Genomic DNA, 13522 nt, shown 5'->3' on the forward strand with positions numbered 1-13522 from the left:
GCACAGCGATGGAAACACGAAGATCCTCCACACTGCCCCACCTGGACTCTGAGTGACCTCTAGTTCTCCAAGGTGCCCTCTTCTTCAGGAGGAAATGTATCTGGCCTCTGCAATAAGGTAGAGAAGTGGAATCCTGAAGATATTCCACAGGGCCATCGGCTCAGCAGAGAATCAGGGATCTATGTGGCTGGGGTAGAACGGGGATGGAGGTTCTGAACCTGAGGCTTTAAGACTGTCAGGTAATTATTTTGAGAAGAACTGTTCATTAAAAGACATGATTAAAAGAGTGAACAGGCAAGCCACAGGGTGGCAAGATATTTTAAATACACATGTCTGACAAAGGACTGGTATCCAGAATGCAAGGATTTCTACAATTCAATATGAAAAAGACAGACAACCCTCTAGAAAAATGGACAATATTTTGCATAGTCACTTTACAAACGCAGATATCCAAGCATTCAGTAAACATAGGGTAAGGAAGTTGACTTCAGAAATCACTGCGGAAGTGCAAACTAACCTGCAATGAGATTCCACTGCATCCCCCATAAGAATGGCAAAAACTATAGACGACCAAGCGCTGGTGAGGGTGTGGAGCAACTAGAACTCATGTGCCCCTCCAGAGGGGATATAAATGGGTACAGCCACTTTGGAAAACTGCGGCAGGATCTAATCAACTGGACGCACGGATCCCGAGGGCCCAGTGTTTTCATTCCGAGGTATTTGCACACATGTGGGCATCACAAGACAGGTGCAGGAATGTTCATAGTGGCATCATTTGTAACAGACGAAAACTGGAAACCACTGGTCTCTCAGCACAGAAGGAGGCCATCCCCCTGCCCCCCATGTCCTTCGAGAACTGAACACGTGAATTTAAGGTGAAGCGTGGAGAGCTGGGTTAAATGCCAGGAAGCATTCTCTGACAGTGAGTTCTTCCTGGAAGCCTTTAGCTGAGAATTTTCATATGGTCTGAAAAGAATTTGCTGTGCTGACTGCTGAAGGAGCTTCCTAGGTGGCGCTCAATGGTAAAAAACATGCTTGCCAATGCAAGAGATGTAAGAGATTTGGGTTTGGTTCCTGGATTGGGAAGATTCCCTGCAGGAGGGCATGGCAAGCCATGCCAGTATTCTTGCCTGGAGAATCACATGGACAGAGGAGCCTGGCGAGCTACAGTCCACAGGGTCACGAAGAGTTGGACAGGACTGCAGCGACTTAGCACATACGCACTACAGGAATGGAAACGGTGAACTTTCTGTTTTCTCCTCAAGATTCTCTGATTCAGCAGAAAGGGGCGACCAATCTGGCACTGCCAGGAAGTTCTTTTGAGTCTCTGTGGATTGGGAGGGAGTTAAAAGGAGTGAGGAAGTAAAGTAGGAATTGAATACCTTGTTGGCTCAGCTCAAGATGTTAACATTTATGCATTTTCCTCTATTCGTTCTCTTTCCAACAGATCTCTCGACTTGAGTCATCTTTAACTTTGTTCAGCTGCAGGTCTAGAGGGTAATGTGACACCTCTGCAGGGCTGCAGCTAAGAGAGGAGACGGGGCAACCACAAATGGTCTAGCTTGCAAGCACTGAAGGTGCTTTGCAGGCAGAACCCATGAAGCCTCGGCCCCTGGCTGCTTCTACTTTCCCTGGGTTCAGGCGGCCTGACCGTGTGAAGCCTCCCCCACTTCTCACCCTACCCTTGCAGAGTGAGGTTTTGTTGCACCTTCAAAGGTGTTAGTGACATTGGCTCTCTGAGCTTAACTGGCTGCACACTGCTTCTTGGGGGTGAAGATCACCAGAGGCAGGTGGGGTTGCTCCCAGGTTAGGATTCTTCCAGGGCCCAGACTGAACGGAATCAAGATTGGGATGGGTTGGGGGTGGGGATCAAAACCCATATTACTCTAAGGGAAATGAGGGGCTAAGAGGAGGTGGGGAGGATAACAGAGAGGGGATTCTCAGCCAGCAAGGGCTTGAAGCCCAGGGGTCCTCATTCCTAAAGGTCAGCTCACAGAGGAACAGTGGTGATGGACAGTGGCTTCTGGGGGATGGGAAGATTCAGTCCCACTCCTAGGAGGGAAGAGGAGAGTGGGGTAGGCAACTGGGGTTAGGGGGCAGCTCTGGGCATGTAGATGCCATGGTGGGCCCCAGAGCCACCCACCTGGGCTTAAATCCTTGCTCTGGATAGTAATCTGCTGAGAGCTTGGTGAAGTTTTTAACCTTTCTGCCCTGCAGAGTTCTTAATTCTAAAGTGGGATAAAAGATTACACCTGCATCATAGGGGTGTTAGGAAGGGTAAATGAGATAACACTGTGAGAAATGCTTAGACAATGCTTCTAACAGTCCTCTCTGCAATGGTGGTGATGTTCTCTGGGCTGTTCAGTCAGCTGTTACCAGCTACATGTAGCTACTTGTGGTTGGCTAGTGAGACTGAGGAACTGAAATTTTCATTGTTTTAAAGTTTTGTTGTCGTTCCGTTGCTAAGTCTGTCCGACTTTTTGCAACCTCCTGGACTGCAGCTCACCAGGCTTCCCTGTCCTTCACTAATTCCCGGAGTTTGCTCGAACTCATGCTCATCGAGTCGCCGATGCCATCCAACCACCTCATCCTCTGTGGCCCCTTCTCCTCCTGCGTTCAATCTTTCTCAGCATCAGGATCTTTTCCAAAGAACTGGCATTTTGCATTAGGTGGTCAAAGTATTGGAGCTTCAGCTTCAGCATCAGTCCTTCCAGTGACTATTCAGGGTTAATTTCCTTTAAGATAGACTGGTTTGATCTCCTTGTTTGTTCAAGGACTCTCAAGAGTCTTCTCCAGTACCACAATAAAAACTAAGTAGCTAGATGTGGATAGTGGCTGCCTTGTTGAATATTGCAGGCGTAGAATAATGCCTGGCAAGTGGTAAGTGCTTGATGATTAGCTACTGTTGCAAGGAAGAGTGAAAGCCTTGAGCCACCAGAGCCTTCCTCTCAACCTTAGCTTGTACTGGTAAATCCCAGTGAGGTGAAGTAATTTGTGCAAAGGTACTCAGCCATGAAGCCTGCTGGGACTGGACTCACATCCCTAGCTGGGACTGGAGGCCCAAGGAAGGACCTGACGTTTCAGTTAGTTTAGAAAGAGAGCAGGAGCTGTAAAGACCAGGAGTCCAGTGCAGAAGGAGCTAGACTGGGAATGAGACTCTGGGCCTGGCCTGCAGGGGGCAGACAACACTGAGGCATCTGATCATCACCCTCTTTCCCTTTCCTCCTGGAGACCTGGAGAATGAGCTTGGACGGGCCAATGGGAAACTTTGTATCAGGCCTGCCAGCGACCCCTTGTGGTTACATAGACAACTGCCCTAAGGAGAGCATCTTTACTTAATATCGAAGATCATTTATTTACCCACCCATCCAGGAAGCTTTATTTTTTATTTTTTAGGTCTTTTTCAATCCCTGTCCATCCCTGCCTTCAGGAGCTTAGGAAAAGACAAGCATATACTCAATATAGTCTTTGTGTTTTTTAAAGCATTTTTTTCATGCCTCCATTATCCTATTTCATCAATTTGTTTTATTGTCTTTTTCTATGGCAGAAAGTGAAGAGGAACTAAAAAGCCTCTTGATGAAAGTGAAAGAGGAGAGTGAAAAGTTGGCTTAAGTCTCAACATTCAGAAAATGAAGATCATGGCCTCTGGTCCCATCACCTCATGGGAAATAGATGGGGAAACAGTGGAAACAGTGTCAGACTTTATTTTTGGGGGCTCCAAAATCACTGCAGATGGTGATTGCAGCCATGAAATTAAAAGACGCTTCTTACTCCTTGGAAGAAAAGTTATGACCAACCTAGATAGCATATTAAAAAGCAGAGACATGACTTTGCCAACAAAGGTCCGTCTAGTCAAGGCTATGGTTTTTCCAGTAGTCATGTACGGATGTGAGAGTTGGACTGTGAAGAAGGCTGAGCGCCAAAGAATTGATGCTTTTGAACTGTGCTATTGGAGAAGACTCTTGAGAGTCCCTTAGACTGCAAGGAGATCCAACCAGTCCATTCTGAAGGAGATCAGCCTTGGGATTACTTTGGAGGGAACGATGCTAAAGCTGAAACTCCAGTACTTTGGCCACCTCATGAGAAGATTTGACTCATTGGAAAAGACTGTGATGCTGGGAGGGATTGGGGGCAGGAAGAGAAGGGGACGACAGAGGATGAGATGGCTGGATGGCATCACTGACTCGATGGACGTGAGTCTGAGTGAACTCCGGGAGTTGGTGATGGACAGGGAGGCTTGGTGTGCTGCGATTCATGGGGTCGCAAAGAGTCGGACACGACGGAGCGACTGAACTGAACTGAACTGAATTCCAATTTTTGATCTCCCTAAAGCCAAGAGCCAAGTCTAATTTATTTTTGTGTCTCCAGGCCTAGCATAGTAAAATCTTCAAGATACAGCAAAGTGTAATTTTTAAAAGTTCTGGAGTCAGAGAGCTGGATTCTAATTCTGGTTCTGCTGCTTACTAAGTGGAAGATGGGGGTGGGAGGGGTGGCTTAATCTCAGATTTTAAATCTCTAACAAGGTGATAATGGCATTGATTTCTAATATTGTGGAGAGGATTATGCTTTTGCTCACACAATATCTTGTATACTCATCTCTCCACCTGAAATTGAGGTCTACACTTATATCTTTGATTCCTGGGTCGGGATGATCCCCTGGAGAAGGAAATAGCAACCCACTCCGGTATTCTTGCCTGGGAAATCCCATGGACAGGGGAGCCTGGCAGGCTACAGTCCATGGGGTCGCAAAGAGTTGAACACGACTGAGTGACTAACTCTTGCACTTCACTTCATGGAAGCTCTTTCCTGACCAGGCTTTGGGGCACGTACGTGTCTCAGCTTCAGGGTACATACATGTCTCAGCATTTAGCACACCTGTCTGGCATTGTAATCGCCTCTTGTCTGCATTCCCTGCAAAGGACTGCAAGCCCTCAGAGGTTACAGGCCACATTTGTCTTCTTCTGTGCTGGGCATTCAGTGCCTGGTTCAACAAATCTGTGTGGGATGGAGGCTGAGATACAGCAGAGGCCCCCCTCCTGTGGGTCCTCCTTATGTCCAGTAGCAACCAGCAGGAGGCTGCTGAATTGTCACCCTATTTTGACCTTCTTCTCCTCTCACCCCACCCCTCGGTTCTCTTACTCTTAAATAAGTGGGTCTTATGGGAAGATTTTCCTACCTTGCATGGTTTTTGTTTATTTGCTTGGTTTTGGTTCTGTTGTTGAGGGTTTTGTTTTGTTTGTTTTGGCCATACCATATGCTATGTAGTGTCTTAGTTCTCCCAACCAGGGATCAAACCTGCCCCCTGCAGTGAAAATGCAGAGTCTTAACCATTCCCTGGTAGCTCAGTTGATGAAGAATCCACCTGCAATGCAGGAGACCCCCGTTCAATTCCTGGATTGGGAAGATGCCCTGGAGAAGGGAAAGGCTACCTACTCCAGTATTCTGGCCTGGAGAATTCCACGGACTGTATAGTCCATGGGGTTGCAGAGTTGGACATGACAGAGAGACTTTCACTTTCTCACTTCCTCAACCACTAGACTGCCAGGAAGTCTGAGATTTCCCTACCTAATGTGCTTGGTTGTCTCTGAGTTAACCTAGTATCCAAATAACTCAGCACCTCTATTCCTTCCCTTCTGGCAATGAGAGATCATCAAGTTCTTTGAAGGGGGGGGTTCCCATTTAATCTATGTTTCTTTGAATCACAACTCCACCCCACCTCAGTTTCCTTACTTTTGACTGTACACATACTCATCACATTCTTCCTTGCATTTTTTTCCCCCTAAATAGTATGTTAATGTTTTTTTCAGTTGTGCTTCAGATAGGGTAGCCTAGAAGCCTGTGGTCACCAAAAGTAGCCTTAGAAATTAGGGAATGGTTTCATAGACGCAACTGGAAATGGATGGAGACACATTCTTTCCTGGAGACTAAGGAAGAAAAGCATATCAATTAAAGCAATAAATTGGATTTTTTGAGGTTTTTTCGTTTACCATTGTCAAACATAATCTATTTCACGCATTTCTACAGAATGCATAAAATAGGTCAGATTTCATTTTCTTCAGTTTGCTTATTTTCTCCTCCTGTTCCCTGAATAATGGGAAGACGGTAGACGTGTGTATTTAGAGAAGGTGGTGGTAGAGGATTGGGTGCACTGGGCCCTGGAGTTGGACGCCCGTGAGCAAATAAAAACTAAAAAGTGGCAACGAGGTATCTGGGAACGAGCACGGGGTTTGAGTCAGACAGACCAGAGTTCGGGTCCCGGCTCAGCTGCATTCACCGTGCACATTGGGTTTCACTCTCATCCGTCTCCCGCTGCACCAGTTTCTCTCTCCACTGGGTTCCTTTCGTCTGCATGTGGTCGTGCACAAGTACCATCCCAAACCAAACAAACCTTGCCCTCTGCCTTCCTCATCCCTTTCAGCCTCCCCCCATGCTTCTCCTTTTACTGCCAAGTTTCTCAGAGGAGTCGCCCACACTCCCTGTCTCCTCTCCTGCAACCCCTCCCCAGTTCTCAGTCTTGGATGATCTGACTTCAGCCCCCACCATACCACTGACCCGCTTCTGTCACGCACGATGGCTCCTCTGTGTCCAGCCTCAAGGACCTGCCCCCTGATCGCCTGGCTCCTCAGCAGCATTTCCAACAGTCAGGCTGCTTCCCTCCTGAAACACTTTCGACATCCATCACCTCCCCCTCGTCTGACCGTCTCCTACTTCTCTCACTAATCCTTCTTAGTCTGTTTACTGGACCCTTTTCTTCCTGACATTGAATGTAGGGGTCCTCAGAGCTCAGTCCTGGGATCCCCTCCCTTCCCATCTCTTCTCTGTTTATGCTGTTTCCCTGGCCCCACAGCATTAAATAGTGTAAGGCAACCCCAAATTTACATATCCTGACCTGACCCGATCTCTCTGGTGGACTCTGACCCTGAATATACAACTGTTGGTTCTCCTCCTCCACCGGGGTGGTTCACAAATATTTCAAACTTTGCATATCCAAAAGAAAACACTTTGTCCCTCTTCTTGCTGGGAACAAATTACCCTTCCACTGTTCGCACCCTCTTCCCCATGTTTTCTCATCTCAGTAAGCATCACCACTCAGAAACTTCAGAGCCATTTCTTACTGCTATTCTATTATCAGCTCTATAGGTTCCTCTCCAAAATATGTCTCAAATCCACCTCATTCTCTCCATCTTTACTGCTACCTATAATGGAGTTCCTGATATCTTTTGCCTCCGTCACTGGGAAAGCCTCTCTATTTCTTTTCCACGCCTCTGCTCTTGCCCTCCCATGCCTTTCACAGAGAAGAAAGACCTGACTTAACACGGAATATAAACAGACCCACTGTAAACGCTCCCTGACTTAAAACTTCCCATGTCTCTCCATTGCACCAGAATGAAACATACCCTGTTCTGTAAAGCCCAGAAGGGGGAGCCCCGTCTTTCTAGCCTCATGTGAAGCCAGCTGCTTCTCTTCCTTTGCTGTGGATCATCCTTCAGGTCTGTGAACTACCTCAGAGCTTTCCTCCTCACAGCCTTCATCTGCTGCTCCTTTTGCCTCCGAGCCTCTGCCCCTGCCCTCACCTCTTCTTCCCCCCTCCATAGAGTGTAATGATATAAAATTAAGGAAAGTGTTATAGATAAGGTAAGAAGCATCTGAGTACTCACCACCCAGCTCTATTTAACATGCTGTCTTATTTGCTTCAGATTTTTGTCTTTCTTAAAGGAATAAAGTAGTACGGAATTAGCTGAAGACATCTCGCCCCTGGACTCCTTCCTAATTCTTGTCTCTCTTCTTTCCCAGAAGTAACTTCTGAATCTGGTGTTTATCATCCCCCCTACCCCCGTCTTTTTTTTTTTTTTAAATTTTACTTTCCTTGCATGCCTTTGTATCCATCAACAATATTTAGTTTGCAGATATTGTGGGAGGGTTTTATTGTGGGAAGATTCTGCAACTCACCCAGTTCTTCAGCATGGTTTCTGAGAGGGATCTATACTGAAACGGGTGGTTCTGGCTGTTATTTCTACAAAGGCACAGTATTTCATTGGATACAAATATCTAACTTGATTTATTCTCCTAATGATCAATTATGGCGCCATTTTCAACTTTTGGCCATTATATACAAGGCTGCAAAGAACATCTGAACACATCTCCTTGTACACATACTTGAGAGTTTCTTTAAGGTAAAACCTTAAAATCGAAATTTCTGAGTAATTTCTGCAACTTGACTAGGTAGTGCCGGATTGCTCTTCAAAGGGGTTGAACAGTCTCCACTCCCGCCGCAGCCGGGACGTTTCCCTAGCTCCTTATTCTCACTACCGAGCTGCCGAGCTCGGTCAGGCCTCCAGGGGGCGCCGTGCAGCTCCCTGGAATTCGTGGCGGCCGCGCCGCAGCTGCTGGACTCGGCTTTTCTCGCTGCTATTAATAGTTCGTGGTCCTCGCGGCCAGCAGTCATTGCTGAAGGCGGTATCCCAGGGACGCGTTTAGGGCAAGCTCCAGCCCCTGGGTCGCTGGGAGATGTGGTCTCAATCCTCCTCTCTTCCAAATCTTTTCTAAAATTTGAAAGCAGTACGAAACAAAAACTTCTCCGTCTTGAACTAAAACCAAACAAGAACCTAGGTTCCTAAAAGAAACATCTGTATGCTTAATATCCGAATATACAATGCTAACATGTTACCTCTATGTTTGCTTCAGATGTTTTCTTTTTAAGACACAAAACATTCCAGTTACACTTGGAATTCTCCTTCTATTCTTTCACCTCTTAGCCTTCCCGAGGAGGTTAAGATCCTGAGTAGGTTAAGGTCCTGAGTTTGGCGAGTATCCAAATGATACATTTGTATAACATGTATGTATCCATAAACAATGTATAGTATTATTTATTTTTTATATACACAAGTGGTATTCTGTACCTAATACTCCTGCAGCTTTATTTCCTATGCACACATTGTTTCTAAGATATATCTAGCTCTTTCAGTGTTTATCTATTCTCCTAGCAATGTATTTTTTATATTGTTTTCAGCTTTTGCGTATTTAAACAATGCGGCATGCACACTTCAGGAGGGTGAAGATGTTTGTGTTTTGTTCATGTTTACTTTTGAGCCCCTTACAAGTGTGCCTGGTACATGGAAGTTGCTTGATAAATTTGCATTGAGTGAATGAATAAATGAATAGCCTCATACATGTTTCTAGGTGACCCACATGCAGACTTTGCCTAGAATATACATATAAAAGTGAAGAGGCTGGATTTTCAGGTGAACTCGGCATGTTACTCTCCAAGGTTTACTATTGTTTGGGTTTCCAGCTGACGAGTGCCAGCCAGGACAGCCCTGGGACCCAGGGTGGTCTGGCGTTTGTAGCAGTTTCCATGTGTCTGCGGATCCTACATGTTCCTGTGGTGGGAGCTGTCTTTGGTGTCCCTGGCACTGCCACTCCTTGGCACACAGCATGTCCTTTACTTACAGGAGAATGTGCCATCTGGTCTGTTTGGCTCCTCTGAATTTGACAAATTGACCACTGTTGGGAGAAGAGAAGGCAAGTTCAAAGTTAAGCTGATGGGTGTAATGGGAGAGAGGGCTGGAGAGCAGGGTGCAACTGAGGCAGAAGGATGAACTCAGAGGGCACCCCTTGGCTTTGGGACAGCAGGGAGAGAAATGCCAGGTGCTGGGCTGAATGCAGCCCCAGGGGTCACCTTTCCTGTGGGCCTGTGAATCGGGTCAATAGCTCAAGATGCGAAATGAGACTCCAGTGGATCCGCCAGAGCAGTGGGTGTGCAGAAGCCAGTACCCGCTGCCATCGGAAAGGCCCACTTTTCTAGCATGTAGGATGACACACACTTGAGATCCTTTCCCGTTTGGAAATCACTAAAAAATGATAACCTGCAAACCCAGAGGGTGAGCACTCTGACTTAACAACCCTTCTTCTTACTTTTGCAAAGCATTAAAGTCATTAACTTCCAGCAAGCAGGGAAAGGTTCTGACTTAACCCTTCTCTTCTGAGAAGTGTTAAAAATCAGCTGCTATGAGACCTTGTCTGTCACCGGTGGTGTGAAATCACAGAGAACTGTCCCGCTGCCAAGTTGTGGGGCCGTTCTGTCACTGTGTAACCTTGTGGCCTCTCCTCTGCTCAGAAGCCGTGGGGATTTCGCCCTGTGGACCAGGTATGATCCTACCCCTTGGCTGGGAGGTTCTGTTGCCCTTTCACTTTTACTGTCTTAGTCTAACCATGTGTTTGCTGCTACTGGAGGAGGTTTTGCCTCATCTCTGCCAAGTAACCCTACACCTTTCCCTCTCCGTCTCTGTCACCCATTCATCTTGTCCATCTCTTTCTCTAAGCCCCCACGTGTGGACTCATTACCTGATACATACAATTTGAATTTTTAATAACATCCAACATTTGTATATCCCCCTACGCTATCTGACCACACCCTCCACATCTCACTGAAGGTTCAGCTTCGTGAATTTTACCAGACACATTCCTCTTATCTCTTTAATCACTAAGTGTTTATACATTGCATCTTTTCCAATTACAGGTAATCATCTTTGCAAGCACACTTAGGGGTGTATCCGTCATGTATCCCCCAGTAGATTATACATTCCCCTAAATTTATTACATTCTTTCCATTTCTGCATCTGTGTGCAGACACCCAGGCGGGTGGGGGCATGTCGATTAACCACTCACCACAAGCTTACTGAGCACCCAGGTGCCAGGCATCCCGCTGAATGGGTTTTGGGCATGGTCCTGAGACTCTTGTAGGAAAGAGAGAAGTCGAACAACTGAGTGAATCACTATAGGTAAGCAATGGGCCACAAGGTAGAACAGATGCTCTGGGAATATGTGTGAGTGTATGTGGGGGTGGTTGGATGCCATTTCCCAGGAAATGGTGTTAAACTGAGGCCCACAGTGGGGGTAGAAGTGGGGAGCCAGGCAGAGCTGGGGAACGAATCATCTCAGGCATGTGCCCAGACCGTCACGCAGAGAGCAGAAAGCGTCTGGCAACATGCAGAAAAAGGTGAACTCAGCCGGCGCGGGCGGCCCAGCCTCATACGCTCCAGAAGCCTTCAGGACTGCCTCTGGATCAGCTCCTGTAAAATGACCTCTGAGCTCTTGGAATATCCTGCCTGGAAAGAGTACCTCTGTACACCTGAGACCTTGGGCCGGGCCAGAGAGTCTATGCTAACCAAGTGACACGGTGAGTGCCTGTTTTTAGACCCTGAGGACTTTTGGGGCCTTCAAGATCAATGTGAGCGGCTAAATCAGTTATGCAAATGCTGCCTATATCATACTCAAATGACCCCCAACAAAAACCCTGGATACCATGGCCCGGGTGAACCACGCTGGTGGGCAATATTTATGTGTTGTCACACATTGCTGCTGGGAGAACGCAGTACTCCACCCAGAGGGCATCACTGGAGCCCCCGCCTGGCTTCTCCTGGACTCTGTCCCACACGCCTGTATTCTCTGCAGGCTGTGATTTGTGTCCTTTCGCTGTAGTAAACCACAGTAGAGAGGGTGACAGCTTTTCTGTGAGTCCCTCTAGCAAATCATCAAACAGAGCGCCCTTGCATGTGCGCGTGCTAAGTTGCTTCAGTCGTGTCTGACTCTTTGTGACCCCATGGACTGTAGCTCACCAGGCTGCTCTATTGATGGGATTCTCCAGGCAAGAATAGTGGAGTGGGTTACCATGCCCTGCTCCAGGGGATCTTCCCCACCCAGGGACCAAACCGGAGTCTCTTATGTCTCCTGCATTGGCAGGTGGGTTCTTCACACCAAGGAAGCCTGAGAGTGATCTCAGGAACCGCCCCCCCCCCCCCCCCCCCCCGGCCCCAAATACAGGTAGAACAGGAGAACAAGGGCTATGGGGGAGGGGAATGCTAGAGGGGAGGAAGGAGATGGAGAAAGGGACTGGATTTTTCAGAGCCTTCTAGGTCAAGCTCAAGGTCAAGAATGACACGGTTCTGCCTGTGGGATTGATTCCAGTGTGGTTACTTTATTTCTGTTCTGTGGCCCTAGGTTGCATCCAGCCCTAGATATCACCAAATATAACTATAGAAAACATGTCAGTCAGTGAATTTGCTTGGGGTGGGGTCAGGGGGCCCCAAGGGCACATAAAACCTATTGGAGACAAGCAGTGTTGCCTGTCCGGATGGCTGCACCCGCTATTTCTCATATGGCCGACCTTGGGTTTGAAGCAGAGTCGCTGCTCAATATATATTGGTAAAGGACAAACAGTGGTGTGTTTATTATAAAAGCTTGGGGGGTGGAATCCCAGAACTGTTTTCTGTACTGAATCCCACATAATGAAAACTCAAGAGGTGACATCACCAATCTGTCTCATGATCACATATCCACGGTGACAGAATAAGTAAAGGGAAAAAATAGGGTGAGGGAAGGGTTGAAGCGATTTAAGCAATTTGTTGGCACAAAGGACTCAGTTATCAAGGTTGCAAGTAAGTCATCAACTTCAGGCGTGGACGTGCACCAAAGTGTTTCTTAAATTTCTGCTTGCTTGGACAAGCAGGCTGCCGTATGCCTGGAATCCATAATAGCCAGAGAAAAATGTTAAAGTAATGGATGAAGTGCTTATGTAACGCATTTCTAAATCAACGAGGGACTATATTTTTGATGGTGCTGGAGGCTTGAGGCAGAAGCCTGTTAGAGGTGATGACTGTGCTGGCAGCCCAACACTCCCAAGTCAGAACCATGCTGCCAAGGCCTGGGGCAGCGATGGGCTGGGGGGGCCATGTGATCTCAGAGCCCCACTGACGGCCCTGTGAGCCCAGTGCCTCGGTTCTGGGGAACACAGGATGCTGTTATGTAATTCGTAATCACAGCAAAGTTTCTTCTTTCTGTTCCTGAAAGGGAAGGCAGTTTATATTAGACGAACCCAAGTTTCAACCTTGTTCTGGCTATGTGACTTTGGGTGTGTTACTTAAACTCCTGGGCCTCAGTTTACTCATCTCTGCATTGGTCATTATAAGAAAACCTTGTTCACAGGGTTGAAGACTGGATGAGATAAAGCCTATAAAGCAATTTTCACAGCTCCTGGCATGCATCAAGGGCTCAAATAACACAAGCAGAAAGGATGTTAAGGTTTTTAATAAATCTTCAGACATAAGAAGACATTTTTGAGAGCTCGATGCCAGTCACATATGCCTCAAGACTGTCATGCCGGGTGAGGACATCCCCATGCTCTGAGTTAGACAACAGTGGCTGCAACAGCAGTGCTCTAAGGAGTCAGCTTTACTATTTTGGCCTTTGATGCTTTGGCTGCTTTTTAAACAGCAGTCTGTAACTCAGGCTTCGGTGTCAGATACAAGGTTGTTCTTTGGCTTCCAAAGAGGATGAAGAGGCTGTGCTAAGCTGGCCCCCAAGGTCAAGTTCTGATGGAGATAGACCTCTGTGTGATTGGGGCCAGAGGGAGGTCTTGGCAGGTGTCCTGTCTGGTGGAAGGAGCGTGAGTCTGGAGTTACCACTTGGGTTTGATCCCAGCTCCTTTTCTACAAGTGTGCGAAGCTTCTTTAATGCAAGTACA

Source organism: Budorcas taxicolor, chromosome 3, assembly GCF_023091745.1.
Source record: "Budorcas taxicolor isolate Tak-1 chromosome 3, Takin1.1, whole genome shotgun sequence".
In the NCBI taxonomy this organism is placed as follows: Eukaryota; Metazoa; Chordata; class Mammalia; order Artiodactyla; family Bovidae; genus Budorcas; species Budorcas taxicolor.